Source organism: Leopardus geoffroyi, chromosome D4 (assembly GCF_018350155.1).
Source record: "Leopardus geoffroyi isolate Oge1 chromosome D4, O.geoffroyi_Oge1_pat1.0, whole genome shotgun sequence".
Classification (NCBI taxonomy): domain Eukaryota; kingdom Metazoa; phylum Chordata; class Mammalia; order Carnivora; family Felidae; genus Leopardus; species Leopardus geoffroyi.
The window spans coordinates 978,485-1,004,129 of NC_059342.1; the positions used below are offsets into that span (position 1 = coordinate 978,485).

General features: G+C 54.1%; 1 protein-coding gene and 1 pseudogene across 1 annotated transcript in view; both read left to right on the top strand.

Moving 5' to 3' along the window:
* Positions 1-5,347: 5,347 nt before the first annotated feature.
* On the top strand, positions 5,348-5,764 carry LOC123593309 (annotated as a pseudogene).
* Positions 5,765-23,185: 17,421 nt separating this feature from the next.
* Positions 23,186-25,645, top strand: part of FGD3 (FYVE, RhoGEF and PH domain containing 3) — a 53,268-nt gene continuing 50,808 nt past the window's right edge. Inside the window, exon 1 of the mRNA XM_045467701.1 lies at positions 23,186-23,319. The gene's annotated coding sequence lies outside the window, so the exon portion shown is untranslated. The remainder of the gene's footprint in view (positions 23,320-25,645) is intronic.

Here is a 25,645-nt window from a genome sequence, read left to right on the forward strand (position 1 = left end):
AACGGGGGAGGGGCAGAGAGAGAGGGAGACACAGAACCGGAAACAGGCTCCAGGCTCTGAGCCATCAGCCCAGAGCCTGACGCGGGGCTCGAACTCACGGACCGCGAGATCGTGACCTGGCTGAAGTCGGACGCTTAACCGACTGCGCCACCCAGGCGCCCCTGTCTGCATACTGTTAAAACACAAAATTCAACAGAGTAAATTTGAGGATACAATCGACTTTACCCAAAAATTCATGAGTCGGGATGCATCCCATCTAGCAAACAGAAAGGAGATTCAGGGTCCTCAGAAAAGGAAAGGTTTCTAAAGGCAGCACAAGGAAGTCATAAACAAACAAGTAAGAGAGATTATTTCAGGCAAGGTCACCTCCCTTTACAGGACGAAAGGGTCTTATTAGGTAGATTACCTCACCGTGCTGATCGGGAAATTCCAGACTGACTGGTTAAGCCTGCATTCCACGGGGAGGTTGAAACTACAATTAGGGCAGATATTAAGCCCTGATTTGGTGATGTGGCCAAGCACAGGGGACTCCATCCGGGACTTGTGGTTTTCCCTTCAACAATACCTTCACTCACACCGTCCTCTGCACCAATCTGTCCTTACCCCGTGTTCGTCTGGGGCCGTCACTAAGTGAGAAGCAAAGATTTATTTGCCTTCTGAGCATTGACAAACTCTTTGTGAAGGACCAAGTAGATATTTAGGCTTCGAGGACCATATGGTCTCTGTCACAACGAGTCAAGTCGTCCTTTCAGTGCAAAGCGGTGTAGACAACCCACTCATGGATGGCTGTGGCCACGTTCCAATAAAAGTATTCATAGACACTGAAATCTGAATTTCATACAATTCCACATGGATGTGCCATGGGATAGTCTTCTTTTAATTTTTTTTCAAACTTTTTTTTTTTTTTTTTTTTTTAATTTGAGAGAGAGCGCAAGCCGGGGAGAGGGACAGAATCCCAAGCAGGCTCTGTGCTTGTCGGCGCAGAGCCAGACATGGGGCTCAACCCCACAATCCTGGAATCGTGACCTGAGCCAAAATCAAGAGTCGGACACTCAACTGACTTGCCACCCAGGTGCCCCTCAACCACTTTTATTTATTTATTTATTTATTTTTTTTTTTTCAACGTTTATTTATTTTTGGGACAGAGAGAGACAGAGCATGAACGGGGGAGGGGCAGAGAGAGAGGGAGACACAGAATCGGAAACAGGCTCCAGGCTCTGAGCCATCAGCCCAGAGCCCGACGCGGGGCTCGAACTCACGGACCGCGAGATCGTGACCTGGCTGAAGTCGGACGCTTAACCGACTGCGCCACCCAGGCGCTCCTAAGCCCTCAACCACTTTTAAACGGAAGAACCACTTTAGCCTGCGGGCAGTCACAGAAGAGGCGGCAGGCCGGCTCTGGCCCCGGGGCTGGGCTGCGCCAGCCCCTGTTCTGGAGGAAGGAGGTAAGTGAAGACAGAGAATAGGAGCACAGGTCTCCTGCTGTCTGGAAGCAGAGGGGCCCTACGGAGCTTCTGAAAATGTCCCAGACCCAAAGAGCAACCCTCCTACGCCTTTTTCTGACACAATAGGACACATCTTGCCAACAGACGCCCAAATATAAATGGAAACCCAGTTTACAGCTCTGGTGGCTGGACGCTGACACGCTGAGTGTGGTTCCGTGGGAAGGAGATTTCTCATATTCGTATCTCAAACCGGCATGATGAAGATGAAGGGTGGGATTCGTGCTGTAATTTAAAATTTTCTGGGGCGCCTGGGTGACTCAGTCAGCTAAGGGGCTGACTTTGGCTCAGGTCACCATCTCACGGTTCGTGAGTTTGAGCCTCGCGTCCGGCTCTGTGCTGTCAGCCCCACTTCAGATCCTCTAACTCCCCCTCTGTCTGCCCCTCCCCCGCTCTCTCTCTCTCTCTCTCTCTCAAATAAGTAAACGTTATTATTTTTTTTTAATTTTCGGTGCTTGGACTGACACTAAATAGCAAATAAAAACAAAGGAGAAAGAGGGAGAAAGGAAACGCTCGGCATCAGTGCCCCCGTATACATTTCGCTGCTTGCTGGCGAGAGGCACGCCTTTTGCACTGCCGTGGGCCTGCGATGAGGCAGCAGGCCCTGTGTGCAAGGCAGGAGGAATGAAGTGTGCAGGGCTGCCTAGAGGAAGGAACGTTTGACCTGGGTCTTGAAAATCAGTAGGGGTGTCCAGGCAGAGCAGCCTGTCCGAAATGAGCAGAAGGAAAAGCAAAAGTCCCCACCTGGGCTTATAAACACGCGTGGTTGTCTGCTCGGGCTGCACGGTGCGGTGATTCAGAAGATACACATATTTGCTCCTTATCCACGGCACCTGGCCCACAGCTCCCAAATCTTGGGATTTCCTGGGTGATAAGAGCAATCTTTGTTATAATGTGTGGTCTCTTGTCCTCAGTTCCTAAAGTCGCTTCCCAGCCGTAAAGGTGCAATGGTTGTCTTTTTCTCCATAATGAGCCCCTTTCCACCCCAACTGGGTTTCTGTTCACGAGACAGCTGTCGGAGAGTATGTAAGGAGGGGGCTGGTTGCCAAGGAAACCACCCGGGTGATCAGGGAGCTGGAGCTTTCAGTCCCGCCCCTTACTTTCTGGGGAGGGGAGAGGGTGGAGGTTGAACGGATCACCAATGGCCGGTGAGTTTATCAATTGTGCCTAGGTGGTGAAGTCTCCATAAAAATCCCCAAAGGAGGGGATTTGAGAACTTCCAGGTCGGTGAACCAGAATGCGTCCCTGTGCCCCTGTGGCCGGCCCCACACACTCTCCACACGGACGGCGGCTCCTTTGCTTGGGACCTCACCCCACTCCTATCTCTTCATCTGGCTGTTGATTGATATCTTTTAAGATCCTTTGTAATACACTGGCAATCTAGTGAGTCAATGGTTTCTCGAGTTCTGTGACCCTGCTCTAGCAAAGTAATCAACCCCAAGGAGGGGAGCATGGGAACCTCTGATTAACAGCCAGTGGTCTGAAGCCCGGGTGACAACCTGCATGTGTGACTGACATCGGAAGGGGGGGCCGTTTTGTGCGACCGAGCCCCTAACTGTGGGGTCTGATGCTATCTCTGCATAGACGGTGTCAGAACTGAGTTGAATTGTAGGACACCTGGCTGGTGTTGCATGGCAAACGTCCCCCAACACAGCAGGGGAACTGACCCAAGGCCGCCGGGCTGCCATAACAAAATCCCACAGACTAGGTGGCTTAAACAAGAGAACTGTATTTCCTCAGAGTTCCAAAGGTTGGAGGTTCCTGGGTCAAGGTGCCAGCATTGTTGGTATCTCGTGAGAACTCTCTTCCGGACTTGTAGATGACCATCTTTTCACTGCGTCGTCACATGGGCAGGAAGAGAGAGAGACAGAGAGAGCTCTGATGTCTCTTCTTCCAAAGGCACCGGTCTCATCACGAGGGTCACACTCATGACCTCATCTAAACCTAATTATCCCACAAACGGCCTCGTCTCCAAATACCATCGCAGTGGGGGTTAGGGCACCAAAATGTGAATATAGGGGCACAAGTCACTCCGTGGCAACATGCATGAAACGTTTGGGAACAGTGAGAAGGCCTGTGTGGTGAGAAGGGACACTAAGTAGACAGAGCTGCGACAAAACGAGTGTCAGTTTGTAAAGATTCTGCGCCGTGAGAAGATTTAAACTTCACACAGGAAATAGAAGACCTTGAAGCACGGTCAGATGTGTTTTAGAATGAAACTCTGGCAGTGCACACAGGATACAGCGTCCGGGAGTTTGATTCAGACGTAAAGGCCCAGAGAAGTAGAAGTCAGCTAAGGTTCTAGTCGGGCTCCCTGGAAAGGGGCCAGGGGACAGGGTGTGGACGGAATGTTCAAATGTCCGCGAATTTAGAATATTCTTCCATGAGTTTAGATCTTATTACTTTCACGGTAACCTTCCTAAAGGTCTGTTTTCATCCACTTTAACATTAAGTATACCGACTCCGGCTGACCTCAAAAGCAGCCCAAGGGCTGTTCAAACATGAGCTAAAGGTAGCGAATGCTCACGAACCGTGTTGATCTCAAAGCCTGTGTTTCCAATGGACGCGGGCAGCACCTGGTCTCCTCAAAACTGATCCGATAGCAACGATTACAAGAGAATATTCTGATAAAAATCAGGAACTATACCTGCTGGATTGTTCACTTTAGACATCACAGCAGCAACCAGAAAACCGGAACCGGGATTATCTGTAAGTGAGAGGAATGTGGATCTGGAAAATCCATGAGAACCAAGTTTAATAGTCAGCAGAGGAGTTCAGGAAAGTGATGTGGCACAACGTGAACACAGAGGCACCGAGAGCCTTCATAATATAAATAACAGACGTAATAAAGAAAACATTCAATTTACAAGCATGACTGAAAAGATAATACCTAATAGGAAACCTAACAACAATGTGCAAGACTGTGTCGTGAAGAGTTAACGCTGTGGGCTTGGGGTGTTCACACCTGGCACACTCCAGAGAAAACAACGGCCCTTGACTGGCTCCTGGCAGAAAAACTCTAAGCCTTGGGAACATCCTGTCTGATAAGGATGCCTTTACCTGGGGTCTTGTGTGTACTCACTGTGTGATCTGTGACGACTGCCTGTTTTTGTTTGCTTGGGCTCTGGGCCATGCTGTGTCAATCTGATCTCTGGGGAGGCTGAAGATAGAGTGGCTAAGGTGCTCCCCGCCTACATGATAGACCTCCCACAAACTTCCCGGGCACTAAGGCTCAGGTGGGCTTCCCTGACTGGCGCATGTTGTCCCCTATCGTCACTGGGAGAATTAAACGCTGTCTGTGGGACTCCTCTGAGAGAGAACAACTGGAAACCTGCATCTGGTTTTTCCTGGACTCCACCTACGTGATTTTTTCCTTTGCTGCTTTTAATCTGTATTTGCTAGCTGTCATAATCCGTAACTGTGATTTAACAGTTTTTCTGTGTCCCGTAAGTCCTTTTAGCAAATCATCAAACCTGAGGGCGACCTTGGGGATTCCTGACACAGTTGGTGTCCTAAATGGGATTGGCTGTACTGATCCTGACTTACTGAACCATGGTGAAAGTGCTCTTTGGGAAAAGGAAAGGTGACTGGGTGCGGTTGATTAATCTTTGGTATTTGAGTGGCTACTGAGTCACCTGTGATATGAAACAATAGCGGTGCTGTGATCATTTACTAGCCATAAAAATTATCGACGGAATTTAGTATTGACAGACCCAACTCCTGAGAATTTGCCTCACTAGATACATAAGGAAATGCAAAACAGTGAGAAACAAACTAAATATACAATTCTTTGGTGGTTGTTGTCTGCAAAGAGAGGGGGCTGTCCTTCCCCAAGCTCTGACAAGATGGCAGAAGTGGAGCAGAAGGAGCAGCGTGCTCTGCGTAAGTTCACCTACCATGACATGACCTTGGCCAGCTGCTAGGTGTGTCCCTGAGCCACTGATGCAGCTGTACAGCACCCTACAGTGGCAGAGGCTGAACTGGAGTCTATGGGGGGAGCATCACTCACTGCTGCCGTCCAAGGCCAAGAAGGAGGCTCCCTTCATGAGAAGCCCAAGGTGGTTAAGGACACACCTGCGGGACATGGTCATCCTGCCTGAGATGGGGGTGTCTACAATGGCAAGGTCTTCAACCAGGTTGAAATCAAGCCCGAGATGATTGGCCACTACCTGGGTGAGTTCTCCATCACCTACAAGCCTACGAAGCATGGCAGGCCTGGCATGGAGGCCACTCACTCCTCCAGCTACATCCTTCTCAAGTAGCCTGTTTGGCCAATAAAGGCACAGACTTTTCTAAGAAGAAGAAGAAGAAGAAGAAGAAGGGTGGAGATAAAGTGAAAGAGAGTGTTCAGTGGGGAACCTCACCCTGTGCCAAGCTTGTATTTCCGCTGATCTGAGCCACAGCTGCTAGCTTCTAGAATGCTACCAAAGGGGGAAAATTATGTTGGAACAACAGATAACAAGCACTTCTAAGGAATTCTGGCCACCAACAGGGCAGTCCAGGTGGCAGGGGGACAAAATTAAGAAATTATTGAAACTGCGGCGTATGATGTGATGGAGTTGTTCCATTATGTCCTCAGCTTCCCCTCTTGGGTTTCACAGGTGCTAAGACAATTAGAGTAACCACAAGAGGATGGGGGATAACAAAGGAGAGTCGAGGGACTTTCCCCAGCAGCATAGATGTATTTAAACAGTTATAAAAAATGGGATGAATAAAGCTGAAACAAATGTCTTAATGCAGCACTGGCGGAGGTTGCTGCCAGTCCCCCCGCAGTGAAAATCTCTTTTTAAAAAAATCTGCTCCATTTACCTTAGTTTGAAGGAACTGGAAACGCCAGAAGGCAGATGATGAGGAGAAATCTAAGCTTGAATCACTGGGGGTGATGATGGTCCAGCAAATCAATTGTGATCAGGATTATTGAAAGAGTCAGGGTCTTTGGACCCAATCTCCAGCTACAGCGCCGAGGCCACCTGCATATGCGTGGGTAGGATAATCAGGTACTGGAGACACCTTGATGTGGGACCCCAATGCACCCTGATCCCCAAACCTGGTGATGAGGTCCTGATGGGCCTACCGTCACATTGGGAGGATATGAGGATGCCATGGTTGGCAGGTTGATGGGGTTAAGGCGACAGTTTAGAGGAAAATTGGAACGTTTGAATGGACTTTATGTGAAGCGGTTGCGTTTCCTCTACCTGGACGTGTCCATTGATGGATATTATGTCTGACGAGGAGCCACTTTTTCCACCTAGTATTGAAAACCAGACTAATAACTGTACATGCTAATGGAAACTATAGAATTGCTTGAGCCCATGCAGTTCGTTAATTTAACCATATTGCACACCCGGGGACAAAAGAGATGATCACTTTAATTAATGAGACGTTAGAAGCTGGATTGAGGGCACCACAAGTTCTCTGCAAGATAGCACTGCGTGGCCCTTGGAGAAGGAGGATGGCTCTCAGAGCGGAGCCTGGGCTGGAGCTTATGACAAAAGTACGTGAGTGCCACCCAGTGGTGGCCACTGGGATTCCGGACCAGAACATTTCCAAATACAAGCTGAGACCGTTACCAGCTTGCCATCCGACATCCATTGAAACTGCCCCAATGACTGCAGATGTAAATAGCCTTGGACCCTGAAATATGCATAATATGTTGGATGAATGTCAGAGGCACACTTCAATAATGAAGGCAGTGACCTGAGGAGTTCCATAATAATACAGAAGTTGTTTACACAGGAGCATGCTGCTGGGGGTGCAGGGAGGTGCTCCTGTTCATCTGCAGGTGGCCTTTTTCTGGCTAGGGCCAACTTTGGAACCGCCTGCAGGAGCTGTGGGTCTGCAGCTCTCCGTTACCAACAAACAGCAGTTTGTTTTATAGATGGCAACTCCAAGGTCAAGCTTCCCAGCATCACCCTAGTTGGAAGGTCAGTACACCTCAATCGACTGTTGGAAACACTCCAGTGGAAGGGCAAATCATCTCTGTGTGCTGAAATGCCTGCGGTTTCCTTCGTTGTGATGGAAGAATGGAACAATGAGCAATGAGTCCCTCCGTGTGAGTTTTTACTGACTCGTGGGCAACGGCCAGTGGTTCAGCCATATGGTCAGGCCGATGGGCCATGGAGAACTGGACAACTAAAGAGATGTCCGTGTCGGGCGTGGCCTATGAAATCACATTAAATAGGACATGTTGAAGAACCCCATCTGAAGAACCCTATCTCAGGACTGGCAGGTGATTAGAACTGGCAAGCAGGTGTGCTGGTGAGCTCACATGAGACGACCACTTGGGTCTGTTGAAATGAATGAACGTGGATGCAGAGATGTGCGGACCATCTACACATTCCTCTTGCACCTTCAGAGCCACAAAATGCAAGTAAGAACTGTCCCCACTGCCAGTGCGAGAGACAGGCTGCAGATTCCCCCGGCGGGAGGAGACTTACCTGCAGCTGGTAAGTCCTGGGACCACGACCGGTAGCCCTGGGGGCCGTAATGGGTCCCGCCGGTAACAGACACTGGGTCTGGACTGGAGTTTGCCCACCTGATGGTGTAGACACGAATGCTCACACGGTAGTGCACCTGCCACGGTGACTGCACAGTCACATTTCTCCAGGTCAAGGCGCACACTCTCTGGTGCATGTATGGCAGAGCGCGGCTCATCCCGTGGCCGTGGCGCGCCGCATACCGGCCTCAGAGCTGCCGTCTGACAGAGGATTGGAGTGGGCAACACAAATGTTTCCTGTCTCGCGGGGGAGACACAAGGCATGGAGGGCTGGCTTACACGCCTCCCGAGTGTGTGCTCACGCTCAGCACGAGGAGCCTGAGGGAGGGGCTGGTGCAGAGCCGCGCGGGATGCCGGGTGATTGTTCCCCATCACTTCCACTTTCTCTTCTGCTGGACGCGGGGGTCCTGGGACCAGGAGTGCAACGGCACGTGCAGGGAGCAGGAAGGAGCTGTCGCTGTGTCTTCAAACCCGCAAGCTGGAATCTCTGAGGGCCTGAGGTGGCTGTGCTGAGGGTGACAGAGAGTGCCACAGTGTCCCCACAGCCCCTCTGGGAAGGCAGGTGCACCGAGGGGGAGGGACGTGTTGCACTGAGCCCCGGGCCAGCGCAGTGGCTGCACCAAGGGCGCCTCTCAATGTTGGGAACACTTGGCTTCAAATCCGCGACAGACGGAGAGAAGGAGAAAACGTGACTGAGGGCAAAGGAGTGAATAAATGACTTACACCAAGAGGGGAATCCAAGCGACGTCGGGGCGTGAGGAAGTACCAGACGCCCGGGAGGGTGAACTCACACGTGGGTTCTATGCACCTGACCAGCTCAGACCGCAGCCTGCAGCCTGGTGACCTCTCTCCGGTCACACGACGTGGTGTGAGCAGGACCGACTCCTGTCCCAGCGGAACCCCAGGGATACGCCGGCTTCTTGACTCCTCTTTTTAGGTTACATTTACGGCGGAGGCGTTGGCAAAGGAGTGTGTGGGAGCCGCTCCCCACCGCCGCCGTGTGACCTCCAGCTCCTGGCAGATGATTGTGTGTGACCACAAACCTCGGGGACCAGCTACTTAGAGAGGCTCCTAGTAGCCATGGACACGGAACATCAGTGGCACACCTGTTGTGACACATGCGTACAGGCCTGTGTCACCCGTTTCCTGGGGACGGGTGGCTGCTAGACAGAATAGGAAAACCAGTGGGTTCCTGATGGCATTGAAACAATGGGGATCATGTGGGGGCTCCTCCGATCCCCCGGAGGGGCGTAGTCCACCCTGAACAAGGAAAGCAGCAGGAGGCCTTGTGGCCTACTCAGACTGAGTAGGTCACGATCTCATGGTTCGTGGGACAGAGCCCTGAGTCAGGCTCTGCTCTGACAGCACAGAGCCTGCTTGGGATTCTCTCTCTCCTCTCTCTCTGCCCTTCTCCCACTCTCGTGCACATGCTCTCTCTCTCTCTCTCTAATAAACTTTATATAAATAAATAAATAACATCTCGACGTGGTCACAGCTCATCTGACACTATGACAGGGACCCGACATTCCCGGGCATCGTTTTTGAGTAACATTTTTGGTACAGAACGTGCACCCAGTTGCACTCAGGCTGTTAGTCTGCAACGGAAGCAGCGTTTCCGGTGGATTAACTACCACTGGCCCACAGACAGAACAGGGAGAAAGGTTAAGGGCTGGGATTCATCCCAGAAAGGCGATAAGGTGTGTGTGGTGTGGGCCGGGCAGGGTCGACAAATAGTGCTGGGCAAGGCTAGCACCCGGCTTTGGGAAGGTGCTTGCACCCTGACCCAGCAGGGCCTCTTGACTATTTTATTCCAGACACTGTCAGAATCATCTGGACCCTCAAACCTGTAGAGCCCCCGGGGCCCTTGTAACTTACACCTGTGCCCTGTGACTGCCCTTGACCCCAGAAAGATCAGAGTGAGACTCATCCTGCTGTACCGTTATCAAGGAAAGGGACCAGTCTGAACACCAGCCGGGCCCCTGCTGGAGAACAGCACACAGTGGAAACCAGTCTCAGCACAAGCCTGTAAACTGGGCAAGGGTGAGTAGCTTCATCGCCCGCTGACTTGGAATCCAGAAATAACCGAGTCATGGCTAGTTGTACTGACACTTGCCCGTGATAGTAGCTGGCACATGGGCATGGGTCTGTTCTGTTGAGAAGGCACAGTCGATGGCTTGGATTTGTGCTTTTTTTTTTTTTTTTTCAACGTTTATTTACTTTTGGGACAGAGAGAGACAGAGCATGAACGGGGGAGGGGCAGGGAGAGAGGGAGACACAGAATTGGAAACAGGCTCCAGGCTCTGAGCCATCAGCCCAGAGCCCGACGCGGGGCTCGAACCCACGGACCGGACCGCAAGACCGTGACCTGCCTGAAGTCGGACGCTTAACCGACTGTGCCACCCAGGAGCCCCTGGATTTGTTCTTTAACGAAGAACCATGGCCGTCCTGCGACACGGTGTCATGCTGCCTTGTCAGATTCTCATAAGGTACAAATAGCAGTGGATGGGGGGGGGGGGCAAGTCATTAGATGAATACAGACATTTGAAAATGTTGCTTCTTTCGATCTATGACTACTCCACAGGTCTCCACCAAGTGTTGGGCATATTTCCACTGAGATTTCTGCTGTTACATAAATGCTACGCTAAATGGAGATGTTTGGACAAATAGGATCGTTCTGCTGTACGAGAGTCTAGGCTGAGTGTCGGTGGGAGGCCTGTGCAGTAAAGGGTTAATTCAGGGGGCTTGGGATGCCCTGCTCACCCCACAGCCACAGCCCTGGCGGGCCCTCACCTTTGTATCCCGCAGTCACACTACACTTACTAATTAACCCTCCCAGTTTCTGTGCAGACTTCGTCATTTCGATTTCTGTACAAACATATCCCCACTTTCATTTCAGGTTTTAGTAGTTTGAGGTCTTCCCTTTTTTTTTTTTTCTTAGTCCTTCTAGCTGAAAGCTTGTCAATTTTGTTGACCTTTTACAGAACCAACTTTCGGGGGCACGTGGCTGGCTCAGACAGTGGAGCATATGATGCTTGATGTCAGCTGGTGAGTTTGAGCTCCGCGCTGCGTGTTGAGATGACTTAAAAATAAAATATTTAATGGGATACCTGGGTGACTCGGTCGGATGAGTGTCCGACTCAGGTCATGATCTCAAGGTTCATGGGATCAAGTCCCATGGCGGGCTCTGTGCTGACAGCATGGAGCCGGCTTGGGATTCTCTCTCTCGGTCTCTCTCTCTCAGAATTAATAAATAAACTTAAAAAAAAAGAACCAACTTTTGATTTTCTTTCCTATTTTTCCATTCTCTATTTTGTTGATCTCCACTGTAGTCTTTATTATTTCCTTCCTTCTGCTTTGGGCTCAGTTAATTCTTCTTTTGCTAGTTCCTTAAGACATACAGTTTGTTTACTGATTTTTTAGATTCTTGTTTTTTAACGTGTGCGTTTACGACTGTACATTTCCCTGTAGCCATGCTTGTGCTGCATCCATAAGTATTTGTGTGCTGTGTTTTTGTTTTCATTTGCCTCATGATATTTTCCCATTTCCCTTGTGATTTCTTCTTTGAGCCACTGGTTGTTTAAAAGGAAGGCACTGAGTTTCCAGATGGTTTTGAGGCTCATAGCTTATGTTACCGATTTTAAATTTCATTCCAATTTGAATGAAAAAGATACTCTGTATGATTTTAATCTTTAAAAATGTACCAGGACCCGGGGCGCCTGGGTGGCTCAATTGGTTAAGCATCTGACTTCGGCTCAGGTCATGAACTCAGCGGTTTGTGAGGTCAAGCCCTGCATCCAGCTTTGTGCTGACAGCTTGCAGCCTGGAGCCTGCTTTGGTTTCTGTGTCTCCTTCTCTCTCAGCCCCTCCCCCCTTCATGTTCTGTCTGTCTCTCTCTCTCTCAAAAATAGATACACGTTAAGAAAAATTTACTAAGACCTATTTTGTGCCCCTTTGCTGATGCTAATCTGTGTGCTTCAGCTGTAAGAAACATTAACCAGTGCATAACTTGTGTTTCTGGGCCCTGTGAGTTGTCCTCATGAATCACTGAACCTGAATGTGGTCACGGGGACCCATAACACAAAGTCCAATAAAATTTTTTTAAGTAGACATGAAAAAAATGAACAAATGGAAAAACTACCAAGTTCTTGGATAGGAAGACTCAAAATAATAAAACTGCCAAGCCCCACTGAGCTATTTCCTAGTTAACTCAGCTCTAGTAAAAAGGCCATTAGGAATTTTGTTGTCGTTGTTGTTATTTTAAACCAGCAAAGATGATTTCAAAATCTAAATCAGGGGTGGGAGAGGGAAAGCAAGGATAACCAGGATATTTTTTAAAAAGAAAAACAGGGGGGCGCCTGGGTGGCGCAGTCGGTTAAGCGTCCGACTTCAGCCAGGTCACGATCTCGCGGTCCGTGAGTTCGAGCCCCGCGTCGGGCTCTGGGCTGATGGCTCAGAGCCTGGAGCCTGTTTCCGATTCTGTGTCTCCCTCTCTCTCTGCCCCTCCCCCGTTCATGCTCTGTCTCTCTCTGTCCCCCAAAAAATAAATAAACGTTGAAAAAAAAAATTAAAAAAAAAAAAGAAAAATAGGGGTGCCTGGGTGGCTCAGGTCATGATCTCGTGGTTTGTGGGTTTGAGCCCCATGCCGGGCTCTGTGCTGACAGTTCAGGCCTGGAGCCAGCTTCAGATTCTGTGTCTCCCTCTCTCTCTCTGCCCCTCCTCCACTCGCACTCTGTCTTTCTCTGTCTCTCAAAAATAAATAAACATATAAATAAATAGATAAATAAATAGAAAAACAAATGGGGACTTGAGATATTAAAACAGAGCATAATCCTTAGCCCTGAAACCAGTGTGGAACTGATCTATGAATAGACAGCCAAATGGCACAGAATGGAAAGTCAGAAAACAGTCCCAGATATGCACAGAATTTAGAATATGATAAAGGTTGCAATTCAAATACATATGCTGCTTGGAAAATTATCCGTTTTCAAGAAAAAAAGTGAATCCATGTATCATGCCATACAGAGAGGATACCTTGCAAATGAATCTAAGATTTAAATGAAAAAAATTCGTACAGCTTATTGGGACTTACTTGCTGGGACTTGGAGTGGACACAACTTTTCTAAGGATGGCACAAAGCCTAGCAGCTCTGGCTACATTAAAGTGAAAAAGTACTCGGTAAACATCCTATAAACAAAATCAAAAGACCATTTCAAGCAAGCCAAATGCTACTAATAAAAATGGAATTCTCTCTGTAGCACTTGGCATTCTTGAATTCCCCCCCCCCCACCCGTTTACCTGCATTGCTACATATACGCAGACTGCTTCACATACTGTGTGTATGTATTTGGGCACCGTATGAGTTGTGCGTGTGTGTGTGTGCTACGGGTACGTGTGACGATACTGTGATACTCTAGTCGGTGAGACATCAAGTAAGGAAACTCTCCTCCCAATATATAGAAAAAAATATGGTGGTTCAGTCGGTTAAGCATCCAACTCTTGGTTTCGGCTCAGGTCATGATCTCATGGTTTGTGAGTTTGAGCCCCATGTGGGGCTCTGCGCTGGCAGTGTGGAACCTGCTTGGGATTCTTTCTCTCTCTCTCTCTCTCTCTCTCTCTCTGCTTCCTCCCTTCCTCTCTCAAAAATAAACAAATAGGGGCGCCTGGGTGGCTCAGTTGGTTAAGCGTCCGACTTCGGCTCAGGTCACGATCTCGCGGTCCGTGGGTTCGAGCCCCGCATCGGGCTCTGGGTTGATGGCTCAGAGCCTGGAGCCTGCTTTTGATTCTGTCTCCCTCTCTCTCTGCCCCTCCCCCGTTCATGCTCTGTCTCTCTCTGTCCCAAAAATAAATAAACGTTGAAAATACGCAGAGACTCTTAATTCATGAATATCTGAGTTGATAAACTGAAGCTTAAAAGAGTCTTCAGGGGCGCCTGGGTGGCGCAGTCGGTGAAGCGTCCGACTTCGGCCAGGTCACGATCTCGCGGTCCGTGAGTTCGAGCCCCGCGTCGGGCTCTGGGCTGATGGCTCAGAGCCTGGAGCCTGTTTCCGATTCTGTGTCTCCCTCTCTCTCTGACCCTCCCCCGTTCATGCTCTGTCTCTCTCTGTCCCAAAAATAAATAAGCGTTGAAAAAAAAATTTTTTTAAATAAATAAAAAAAATAAAAAAATAAAAGAGTCTTCAACTAAAAAAGAAATCAACTCAAAATGTTTTAGTTTAATTTACAATATACCCAAAAGATGTGGTTTCTCTTCTTTATTTTAGGTTTTGCTTTGTCTTTTCAAATGGGCCGCATAACGACCCTCCTTGGTGTCTTGTGATCAGACACAGAAGAGGTTGTAGGCCTCTTGTCTCCTTTCACAGGGATGAGAGGGCCCATTCCCTTCATCCTGGCTGGCTCTGAGTGTGGGTCTTTCCAAGTTTTGCCAATCTGGCGTGAAAACAGTGTTGTGTCGTTTTGATTTGCGACTCCTAGGCCATAGGCGGGGAGAACACTTGGGGGGGTGGGTTCAGGGCGAAAGCTGAAATCGGTCACGACTGAGTGTGGAAATAGCCCTGTGGAGAATCTCCTCAGAAGGCACCACACTGGAGGCTGACGCAACATCCGTGTGGATCGGGGTCAGACAGCAGGGAGCCAGTGTTCTGACACACTTTACTCAGCAAACCGTGTTATCCAGCAACGTTAGCAGGCACCGGTTCACCGGCTGACCTTCCGAGCTGAGCCATCCCCCGCGTCTGCAAAGCTGGCCGAGCTGACGGCCGGGGGGGGGGGGGGGGGGGCCTGGAGGCTCCAGGCGGGTTCGGAGCTGCTGCCTAGAGGCACAGCCTGGCTCGGCCCGTCTTGCCCCCCGTCTCCACACACTGACAGGCACCAGCCTGCGCTAGTCTCTCCGTGGGGCCTTCCTGATCTGTCCCACAGGGTGCTCGCTCCCCGGGCCGCACTAGGGAGAAGGGAGGGCCCCCGCGAGGCCGGGAGCAGACACCCGCCGCCCCTCTGTCCTGCAGATGGTCCCTGCCAGGCCTAGGCGTCCCAAGAGTCTGTAACTGGCAGGAGACATCGCTTTGGGGGGCACCGCTTTGGTATCAGAGGTGCTGCAGATTTCCAATGGTGGGGATGAGGGTTAGGTATTCAATGCTGCCCGGGCCTCAGACTGGTCACTCCGGCTGACCCTGTCGCCCAGCTTCAGTTTGCACCTCACGGCTGGCCTGGCATCGGGCTAACGTCCTCAGCCCAAGGCCCATCCCAGGAGCCCATCTCACGGTTGATGCTGTGGGCCAGAGCCTTTCCAGCTCTGTGAGCCTCAGCGTCCCCATCCGCGTGTGGTAGACCACAGGTTGTACTGACGGGTGGTCGTGAGGTTCCGCTGGGCCGCGATCGGTCCCATCCTACCCCACAACATGTCTGCGGGAGGTGGGGCTTCCCCACCTGGAAGGGAGGACTGTTGCCCCCCGGTGTCCGAGGCTGCTTCTCACTGCCTCCTGACTGTGTGACCCTGGGTGCTCTGCCTCACCTCTCGGAGCCTCTGTGGCCCTGAGAACAGGAAAGGGCGCGAGTTCCTGTGTGAAAGCGCCCAGCAGGCAGGGGCCATCGGGTGTGAGGCAGCCTCACCATTTGCTTGCCTGTCGGGGAAAGAAAGCACTGAGCCGCAAGAATTACTGACTCATCGGGGAGGAGGGCGCCCGCAGCCCAGCCTGGCACCCTTCTGGTCTGGAAGCGATGTGGGGAGGCAGTGCGCCCCCCGGTCTCCTCTGCCGGACTCTGTGTGGCCTGCACCCCGCGAGGGCTGAGCACAGCAGCATCAGGCGCCCACAGTAGCCTGGGTCCTGGGCAGCGGCTGATGGATGGGGACCCCCTGCAGGCCCCAGTCAGGTGCGTGTCACTACCCCCACATTACAGGTGAGAAACAGGGCTCCTTGGCTCACCCCACGGCCTTGCGGAAAGGCTGGGCTCTGCCATCTCCGGACTTACACCCTGCTGTTCCCTGGACCCCCACTCTTCCTCGCAATCACACATAAGGAGTGTTCTTGCCACCACTGCCTCCCCTGCTCCCACAGCACTGACTGCAAGCTGACCGCTGCAAAAGCTGTAGGCCGTGGAGTCCAGGGCAGACACGGCCGTCACAGCCATCGAGGCAGCGTTACTAGTCGAGGTTGTCCTCAGAGTGACCCCCACCCATCATCCTGCCCAAGATTGTTCATCGGCTTCTGTCCTTTCACATGCTGTTCCCACCTTAGAATGCTTGTCCCAGCGTTCCTCTGACTGATCACTGCTCATCATCAAGACTCAGGAGCCTTTCCCTGGGAAGCCTCTCTGCCTCGCCGGGCTGGTGTAGCGCCCCTGCCCACCTCTGCTGCACAGCTGTGCCCCCACTGCTGCTTCATGGCTGTGCCCACCTCTGCTGCATGGCTGTGCCCCCACCGCTGCTTCATGGCTGTGCCCCCACCGCTGCTTCATGGCTGTGCCCCCACCGCTGCTTCATGGCTGTGCCCCCACCGCTGCTTCATGGCTGTGCCCACCTCTGCTGCATGGTTGTGCCCCCACCGCTGCTTCATGGCTGTGCCCCCACCGCTGCTTCATGGCTGTGCCCACCTCTGCTGCATGGCTGTGCCCCCACCGCTGCTTCATGGCTGTGCCCCCACCGCTGCTTCATGGCTGTGCCCACCTCTGCTGCATGGCTGTGCCCCCACCGCTGTTTCATGGCTGTGCCCCCACCGCTGCTTCATGGCTGTGCCCCCACCGCTGCTTCATGGCTGTGCCCACCTCTGCTGCACGGCTGTGCCCCCACCGCTGCTTCATGGCTGTGCCTACCGATGCTGCACGGCTGTGCCCACCACTGTACCCCCATGGGGCTGCTGTTACCTGCTCTGCCAGGACCCTGCTCTGCTCCCCATTGCTCAGTCCGGGTGGCTGCGACCTCCGCAGTCCTCGGGCCTCTGTGCTCACCTGTGCAGGCCCTGCACCTGGCTGAAGGTTCTGCTGCCCAGAAGCATGTCCACAGCTGGCTCCAAGCTGGGGGCCCTCTCGTCGTCCTGCCGGTCTTCCTGGGTTCAGCGAGCAGGTCCCTCTGTCAGGAATGAGCATCAGAACACAGACTGCACAACTCCGTGTAACTCGAGTGAGTTAAATGCTCTTCTATTTGCATTTAAAACTGGCATTGCATCCTATAAAGGTTAACCGTAAAACTCGTGCTAATAATTTAAAATTCAAACTTTTCTTTATTTTGAATCAAATTAAATAATAAACATATGACGTTATGGCAGGTCAAGAGAGGGACCATGGAAGAAAGGAGAAATTTTGTATGGCCGTCTACAATGCTTTTTATATTTATTTACTTATGTATTTATTTATTTAACGTTTATTTATTTATTTATTTTAATGTTTATTTATTTTTGAGAGAGAGAGAGAGCACACAACGAGTAGGGAGGAGCAGAGAGAGAGGGAGACACAGAATCCCAAGCAGGCTCTGCGCTGTCAGCACAGAGCCTGATTCGGGGCCTGAACTCACAAACTGTGAGATCATGACCTGAGCTGAAATCAACAGTCGGACGCTTAACCAACTGAGCCATCGAGGCGCCTCTTGGACTTTTAGTATTTTAGATGAATTTTTGATTTTTTTTTCCAACGTTTATTTATTTTTGGGACAGAGAGAGACAGAGCATGAACGGGGGAGGGGCAGAGAGAGAGGGAGACACAGAATCGGAAACAGGCTCCAGGCTCCGAGCCATCAGCCCAGAGCCCGATGCGGGGCTCGAACTCCCGGACCGCGAGATCGTGACCTGGCTGAAGTCGGACGCTTCACCGACTGTGCCACCCAGGCGCCCCAGTAGATGAATTTTTGAATCAGCTTCTCTAGTTCCAAGAAAAAGCCTGAATTAATTTTCTATTGCTACCATAACAGATTACCACATGCGTCATGGCTTGAAACAGCAGACTTGATACGTGTAGTCTTTATTTAGGTCAGGAGCTCGGTGTGGGTCTCATGGGCTAGAACTCGTGTGGCAGACCCGTGCGCCCCCCAAAGGCTCCAGGAGAGGGTCTCTTTCCCTGCCCCATCTTCAAAGCCAGCAGCTTTCTGCTTTGTTTAAAAGTTTCAGATCCCACAGGATCCAGCTACATCCCAAAGGTACATTCGATGTGAGAACACAAGAGCTCCCAGAACGGCAGGAAATCAAGTCTAGCTTTGTGCCCGCGCGACAGGAGCGGCTTGTCAGTGGGCTCCGTCCTGTGGAGGGACCCTCAGCGAGTCACTGGGCCCCAAAGAGAAATCCTAAACGTGAAGCCGTTTCCGCACCTCATTTGCAGGCAGGACGTCAGCCCTTGGTCGTGGAAACCACCCTCTAAGCATGTGAATAGAACGGCCGAGATGTTTCCTGCTGTGGAAGGTGTTGGTTTTCACAAGTGAGCAGAACAGAATCGCCAAGGATGCTGGTGGCTCAGAACCAAGAGGGCTTCTCAGCCCTCCTCCCCGCCCTCAGTTTTCCCCTGGACGAGTGTGAGCATGAGCAACACAGGCCCCACATTTGCTTCCACATTTGCTCCGGGGCACCCAGCAGGCGCTGCGCTCTGGTTAGACTCTGTTCCAGGTTCCAAGTGTTGACGGTGGCCTGGGGAGCTGCTGTGTTGGGCGCGCCCACATGGTCACAGGGACATGCCCACCAGCCTGTGGGGAGGTGATATCCTGGTGGCCCTGACAACAGGGGCTGTACGAAACCTCTTTTAGTCCCCTCAACAACTGGGAGAGATTGGTACTCATTATTCTCATTATATGGATGAGGAAATGGAGCTCAGAGAGGGTAAGTAACTTGCCCAAGGACGCACAGCCCCTAACCGCTGCCCCTGGATGACACGTGAGCACAAAGAATAGCAGAGTGGGTGCCCACCCAGCGCCCCCAGGCTCAGAAGACCAGGAGGCTTGCCAGGTATGTGTGTGTGTGTGTGTGTTGTGTGGTGGGCCCAGGGGTCCATGAGGACGGCCAGGAGCTGGGTGTGATGGGTCAGAGAGGTCAGGTGTGGCCCTCGGGTTACCGGAGCCAGGGTAGCTTTCCCCTTAAAGGCCGAGCAAAACGGGCTGTTGCCTGGGAAAGGAAGGGCATTTCCAGCTCCCACGGAAGGCTGGAGCCTTGCCGAGGAGCCTTGAATGCCAGGACAGGGCGTCCGTGCCTCATCCTGCGGGCCATGGGGAACCGCCGAGGTGTTTATTCCAAGCCAATGTTAGAGTTACAGAAAAGCTGGGGAGCTGGTAGCCAGTCCCTGGCTCCTCACGGGGTCCCTGAATGTAGGCAACCACAGCACACCCACCGAATCAGGCACAGCCGCCTTGGTGCCCCCCCGCCGTCTAAACTCCGGACCCACCCACATTTCACCCACTGCCAGTGACTTTCCTTTCCTGCTCCGGATGCCACCCTGCACTTAGCTGTTCCTTCTCCCGACTCTCCCCGATTTGCCACAGCGCAGGGCCCTCAGTGTGAGCTTGCCCTCCGTTTCCCCGTGGCTGCAGGCTGCTTACATTTGGGAGGAACCCTGCAGAAGGTCACATCGGGGCTTCAGGGATGGCACGCATCTGCAGCGCCTCCCTGGCGACCTGGCCTGGTCACTGGGTTCAGCTGGTTTCTCCTTCGCCTTCAAGGTTGCTAAGCATCTCGGGGGAGACGGTGCGGATCCGGTCTCTCCTGAGACCCCCGCCGTCTTCCCGCGTGTGGTCCTGTCCTCAGCCCCTGTTCCTGGCGCCTCCCAAGCCTCTGTGCAGCGTCACTGTGGGCTGGGGTTCTGGTCCCCCGCACGGCTGGCTGACTTCAGTTATTAACATCAGCTTGGACTCATGGATATTGACTCTGCGGGTTAAACCTGACACCCTTTCTTTTGTTGCTTAAGTGATTCCGGCTCTGGCTGCTGGGAGCTGCCCCAGACCAGGTCCTGAGTCCTGCTGACAAGTCCCACCCTTTTTTCTGAGCATTTTCTTCCTTTCTGGGGCCAGCACATGCTCCAGCCTCGTCTTTCCAGGGGATGTCCAGGGACAGGAGGGCGTGGTCAGGGGGTCCCTGAGGGAAGGAGGGTGTGGTCAGGGGGTTGTTCTGGCTGGGCTGCCGTGGGCTGCAGAGGAGACGGGTCAGTGGCCTGAGGTGGATGGGGTCGGCTGCCCTCCGGTTCAGGTCCCAGGTCCCTGCAGATGCTACCAGAATCTGAAGACCCATCAAGGCGGGGTCTCACTGGGTTTCTCTGTCTGTTGATGCTCTTCTGGGCTGAATGGAGGACGTGTCCAAAACTGAGATGAAATACGCTGTTTTCCAAGGGACAGTTGGCACGGGTTTTAGCACCATATTCCCCAAGCACGGATGCACTCGTCATTTAGGCTGTGGTGCCCCGTGTACGCAGCCGTGACAGAGAGGCAGCCTGGGGGAAGCTGCGTGCTCGCGTGTTCGGGTCTGAGACCTGGGACGCGTCACCGAGAGCGCTGGAGCTATGGCGGGGCCGGGCTGGGGCATCTTTCCCATGACACGGGTGAGGCCTCCGCAGACACATGGGGCTTCCGCCATCCTGGCCAGGCCCTGCGGCCACCTCCACCCCCTGCTACACCCTCTGTGTGGGCCAGGGGGCACCCCTGAGGCTGCCAGGGGAGGGGCTTCTTGCTCAGAGACCCCCAGTCCGCAGACTGATGGGAGAGCAGCCGGTCCGGGGCCCCCTGGGAGAGGGGCTCACGGGCCCTGCCCCCTGGGTATGGCCAGCCTTGTCTCGGGGCCTCCACCAGCAAAGCCAAGAGACAGGCTTCACTCCAGGGCTGCCGGGATCAGATGGCACAGGTTGTGCCTGTCCTGCTGCTTCTGGAGGGCCATAGGCATCCCTCCCCGGGGAGGTGTCCTGCATCACCTTGGCTCACAGCAAGCTCTGTGCCAAAACAGGCCTGGAGGCGTGTCCCTGTATTCCTGGCTACTGTCCTTTAGAGAATTCTAGATGTGTTTGGGGGGCTCAGTCAACTAAGGTCCAGCTTCAGCTCAGATCATGATCTCATGGTCCATGAGTTCGAGCCCCATGTCAGGCTCTGTGCTAACAGCTCAGCACCTGGAGCCTGCTTCCGATTCTGTGTCTCTGGCTCTCTCTGCCCCTGCCACGCTCACACTCTGTCTCTCTCTCTCTCTCTCTTGAAAATAAACATTAAAAAATTTTTTAAATAAAAACAAGAATAAAGTATTTTTTTTTAATTTAGAACATTCTGGGTTTGTCACAGCACAGAAATGTGGGGTGGGAGCGTGTTATACACACTTGCATACGGTGTGTGTGAGCGCGTGCGTGTGTGTGAGCACACAGGTGTGTGCGCACACATGTGGCTTCCATCCACCAGCTGTCAGGACGAGAGCCACGGTGGCACCCATGCCCAGGCCGGTGAGCCAGGAGCCGGCAGACAGAGCTCCAGCCGCCTTGTCTGGAGGCACTCCCAGCTCCCTCCCAAGCATTTCACCCGCCTTGAGGCTTCTTCATCTGTGACTAGAATTAATGATGCTCACCTCCCTGGGGGCAAGCGATGATGCCCTCACGTGGGGGCCTGGCGTCCAGCGAGTGTTCAGAGCAACTGATTCATCACTGGTCAGTACGTAAGCGTTTAGTAAACAGTCCTTATTGGAGTTACACTCACCGTGTAATAGTAGCTTACTTGCCGTCCGTGTGTCTGGCAGGGGGAGTCAGCGTCTCTGCGGCAAGCGGCCAAGCTCGGGGCTGCGGGCCCCACAGGTGCGATGCCTGGGTGCTGAAGGAGAGTGTTCGGGCACATCAGACCGGCACAGGAGGGGGCCCCTTCTCGGGGGTCATGCAGCTGGTGGAGGTTGGGGGAGAGGTGCAGGACCCAGTGTGCTTGGGGGCCAATGCTGCAGAGAAAAGAGTGTGTGTCCAGCACGCTGGGGACAGGATGCCTTGCCTCTTGTGCTCCAGGCAGCACACCAGAAACGTTTGTTGACAGGCCGTTGCTGGCTATCTTTAAACGCAGCAGATAAACGTTTGGAATTGAAGTGTTTCTGCCATTTCTAGCCTGCCACAGGCCAATCACAGGGCTCCGACCTCAGCCGAAGACACCTTTTCTTTACTGGGGTTGGCAACAGTCACCGTGGGTTCGGGAACCCGGGATGGAGTTACCTGGCGGCACCTGGAGGCACGGGGTCTCCTTCCGGGATGACCTTGGGGCTAAATCTGAAGCCCCCTGTGGCTTTGCACTGGGAGGGAGCCTTTCTCCGAGAGGCAGTCGGGTGGGAGTTTCGGGTGAAGAGACCCAGGTTTGGACGAAGAAATGCAGCCCGGATGGGAAGTGCCTGAAAGCCAGCGGCCCCGTCCTTCCTGGTGGCTATTTGCCAGACTCTTCCTTCACGGCTGAGCGGGAAGAAGGGACACTTGCACTCGGTCCCTCCACGTGGCAGAAGGCATCTTTCCCAAATGGTGATCTGGCCCCCACGGCTGCTGCACAGCCTCCTAACTATTTAATGCCACGTAGCGCTCGCCTCAGGAGCCGATGACACGACATTCTTGGTGGACCACAAGCCTGTGTTTCTATCTGCAGATTTCCTGGCAAAGGAAAGGCCACATGGGGACACTTGGAGCTGTGTCCAGAGGACAGGACGACAGGCCCAGCATCTCCTGGGTGTCGGGGGCCTCACCCTGGCTGTCACCTCCTGTCCCTGATGCTACAGGCATGTTGCTGTCCTGTGGGCACGTGTGTGTGTGTGTGTGTGTGTGTGTCCCTCACTGACCGACGGCTGGTTTGGGGTGGCCTGGCAGGGCTGCCCATGTCTTGCCTGGGTCCTGTGTCAGCCACACACAGCATCTCACACGCACACATGCACACACATACACACAGACACACACCCGCACGGCCTCCAAACAAAGCCCTCTGTAAGCAACTGTGTCCTCCCGGGAGCCTCCCGAGACACGTGCTAAGCGGGTACACACAACCGTGCTGGTGGAGTAAAGCGTCCTGTGGCCTCAGGACCTTGTAACAAGTCTGTAAGAGGGAGGGCGGGCCGCAGGGGGTTGCGGAACAATAGATAACACCTCTCTTCTCCCAGCCTGCCCCGGCCTGCTTCCGCCCACAGGGACACCCGGCTAGCGTCCCACCGCACCCAGCAGCCGGCCCTCCGCGTTGCCACGGAGACGGTGGGCATCCCCCGGGCCGCCCCGCCCCCTGCTGGCTTTGTCGGGGCTGGAGAAGAAAGGGGCTGTGCGGGCGCCGCCCCGCCCGAGGGAGGGCCGGAGGGGGCAGGGCCGCCGTCCCCGCCCCGTGGTGGCCTCCCCGCGCGCGCCGGCCGGACGGGGGCTTCCTGCTGGGCCCCCTTGGCGGGGAAGGCGGTGAGTAGGTGCGACTGGAAAGGTTTCAGGTGGCGGTGAGGTCCCGGTCCCCGCGCTGCTCCTGCAGGGTGGCGGGCAGGGACACAGCGCCTGCGTGCGCCCAGGTGACTTGAGGAGGGGGCCTGCCCCTCCCTCGGCGGGTGCCCGCCCCCGGCCTCCCGCCCCTGGATGTTTGCTGGGCACGTGCGTGTCTGTCTCCGGACGTCCCCACGTCTGGTTGAACCGCCGGGAGGGGAGTGGGGGTGTGCTTAGAAATGCCACGGCCTGAGGTTGCCACGAAAACGGGGACCCCGTTTCAGACGCCGGACAGTCTTTTTATAAAAGCAATTTTTTAGAGCAGTTTTAGGTCCACAGCAAAATGGAGGAAAGTTCAGAGATTTACCCTGCGCCCCCGGCCCACCCCCGGCCCACCCCCGGCCTCCCCCTCATGGAGGGGCGCCTGTGAGCCTGCACGGGCTGGGCATCGTGGCCCGGAGCCCACACGTTGTTGGGGTCACTCTTGGTGGGCCTTCCGTGGGCTTGGGACAAACGTGTCCTGACGCCTGCCCATCGTTTCACACCCTAAGAAGCCCCTGGCAGCCAGGTCACACCGGCAGGACTGTGCGGGTGTTGCCTTCTAGGATTGGCTTCTGTCACTTAAGTTTCCAGCGTTCCCCCGCCCCCAGCTTTCTCTCTCTTCAGGAAAACCAGCCCCTCGGATGCATGTGGTCGAGGGTACCTTTTCTTGACAGAGAGGCTGAAGACTGCACACTCCCGAGTCCTTGGGGACGCCAGGCCCCAGGCTCTTCGGAGGTGTGGACCGGGACATGGGCATGTAGGGCGACTTCCCAGCTCAGCCTGGAGTGAAGGGGTCTGCACACACGATTCCTCTTTGAACTAGTGTAAGCCGGCAGGCCCAGCCACAGTGCCTTTGCGGGAAAGTTCAACGTGCCTGGGGTGGGGGTTCCGTCCAGGCCTGGCTGTTGGGCTGCTGGGGCGGGCGGCTGAAGGCCACAGGCTCTGGGTGCGGGGCCTCCTCTGTGCCAGGCCAGGGTCCCACCGGCACAGAGACTCCCTCGGGTAGACCCTGGGCCGGGGCCTCAGTTTCCTCCTCTGTACCACGGTGGTTGCCACAGCTCGTCCCCGGGCCCTTGGTGGGCTCGCTCAGTGACCTCAGCCTGCGCCGTGGGGGCCTGGACCTGCTCTGGGCACAGTGGACAGACGGGCTCTGGGGGCTCAGGGCAGGACATGACCACCTGCCCCCCAACCATGTGACTGGGGCCCATGCCTCAGTGTCCCCAGCTGTCCAGCAGGGCTTGATATGGGTGACAGGAGCTGAAGGGTACCCTCTGCACGCACATGGCTGGTCAGACTGCAGTGGCTTCCCTGGGTGGCGGGATGCCTTCCCAGGCTTGTGGTTGCCAGTCCTGCCTCAGTCCCACAGCCTCGGGCCAGCTTTGGGGGCTTCCTCCCACCCCAGGACACATGGTGAGGGACCCCCAGGGGCCTTGGGGCTGTGCGGGGACCTCCCTCAAGCACAGATGGGGTTGGAGCATGCCCATGGCTCAGTAATCCCAGCCCACTCAGGCCACCCCTTCCCCGCAGCCGTTGCCCACCGTGTGTGCGCGTGGACTTGTGTGTGTGCACGTGTGCACAGGGACCAGTTGTCCAGTGAGAGGCTGGGCGCCCATGTTGGCAGCGATCTGCCCCCGAGGGGCTGAAGGCCGTCTCCTCCCTGTGGGCACTGATGCCTGGCCCCATACCCTGCGCTGCAGCCAAGGAGGGGGCACCGTCCTGCCACTCCCCTGAGGCTCCTGCACCTACAGTAGCGCTCAACTAACTGGCCCGTGGGCACTGAGCACCGCTAACCACCTAGTGACCCACCCACTTCCTTTTTTGTATCTCCATCCATCTCCTCCTCCCTCCTCCCTCCTTTCTCCTTCCCTCCTGCATCCTCCTCCCTCCCCCCTCCCTCCCTCCACCCCTCACCTTCCTCCTCCCTCCTGCCTCTTTGCCATCTTGTTGCAGAAGGGATCTGGTTCAGCTAAAGCATGCAGGATAGAGAAGCAGGTGCATACAAGGGGAGAGCTGTGTGTTTGCCAGACCGAACTCAGGGAGGGGCTGGTGAAGCCGCAGGGTGGGAGCCCAGGACCCACTTCCGTGGGAGTCCTGGACCTGGGCTGACTCTTCCCGGTTGTGAGTTTAGGAAGCTCCCTCCCACTTCAGGTTGGCCCTTGTGGGCTGTGGGAGCCTATGGGCAGATCTGAGGAACACTCAGAGGGGGTCTGCTGTTCGGGAGCCCCGAGGCGACCTGGGGACACAGAGCACCCCAACCTGGGACACGGCA